This window comes from Belonocnema kinseyi, chromosome 2, assembly GCF_010883055.1.
Source record: "Belonocnema kinseyi isolate 2016_QV_RU_SX_M_011 chromosome 2, B_treatae_v1, whole genome shotgun sequence".
In the NCBI taxonomy this organism is placed as follows: Eukaryota; Metazoa; Arthropoda; class Insecta; order Hymenoptera; family Cynipidae; genus Belonocnema; species Belonocnema kinseyi.
In genome coordinates this window covers 13,646,060-13,647,238 of record NC_046658.1, presented here as the reverse complement: position 1 = coordinate 13,647,238, position 1,179 = coordinate 13,646,060, and the positions used below count along the sequence as shown (strand labels likewise).

At 38.3% G+C, this 1,179-nt stretch overlaps 1 long non-coding RNA gene across 1 annotated transcript in view; it reads left to right on the top strand.

Annotated features, from left to right (window-relative positions):
• LOC117167032 overlaps positions 1-1,179 on the top strand; it is a 4,372-nt gene that overhangs the window by 699 nt on the left and 2,494 nt on the right. The gene's annotated exons all lie outside the window — the stretch shown is intronic.

Genomic DNA, 1,179 nt, shown 5'->3' with positions numbered 1-1,179 from the left:
TATCTCCAATCTATATGACAAGTGCAACAAGCATTCGAAAAAACGAATCCATGCATGCAAAGAAGATATGCCGAATTGCAAATTACCATCAACGATCTTTTTTCCTAAAACTTTATCAATTTTATTGAAATCCGTCAACGTACATTGGCAAAGGTAACATCGTTCAGTAGATGAAGTATCTGTCAATGAATTACAGACTTTTCCATCAATCATTGTTAAGGCTAGAACATAATTGACGTTTATCTCTCGGGCATGAATAATTTTTACAAATGCCTTGAGATTTTTTTGTTGTTCTGTAATTTCATTTACCACTTTCTTGGTAGTTTCCACAGTTTCGCGCACAAATTCAATTTTGATAGGTCTACAAAATCGAGGTGAAGAAGGTCGCGGATTTTTCCATAAAACATTACCTTTACGATCTGTATTAACGAATTTCAATTGCAATGGAATCAAAGATGTAAAAAAAATGTACTCGTCTGTCTTGCGTCCATCATCGTTTTCAAATTTTTGTTTGAATCTACTTTGGCCGGAGGTTCCATCGCATCCCCATTTACAGATTAATTCAAATTGATAAGATTTTTCGGCTGGAAAACTTTGAATTACATCAACATAAGTCAAAAGTATACGTTCTACCGTAATATCTAGTAATGCTTGCAGATGCACTTCAGCACAGCATTCAGTAACAGTGATTTCTGATCTATTGGGACAGCATTGTAGTTTAGCTTCGAGAACATGATGGTACGGTGGATACAAAGCGCAATAATTTTGTAAACTAACTTTTCGAATTCCTAAGTATTGATCCTTGGTCAATTTATTATTAATCAAAACTGCAAGGGCAGCATCACTAGATAAAGTTTTTTCGGTCACTCGATCTAGAGATCGCCGGTACCTTGATGCTCTTGTGGGGCACCCGTGTAAAACATCCTGGACAACTTTGGCAGCGTCAGTTTTACCTTCAGCTCGTAACTTCATTTGAGTTGCGTACCCTAATTCTTCAGTAGCATGAAGTTGGCGGATGCTTTCTGTTCTCCTTCGCTTTGTTCTATCACGGGCATCTTCGAAGGACGAGGAGGGCCCGCCGAGCTCAGTGGCATCATCAGGAATTGATGATCCACTCATCTGAGATGCAGTGAAAGATAAGGAGACATCTAACCATTCTGAATTTCGTCGTAGAAACTG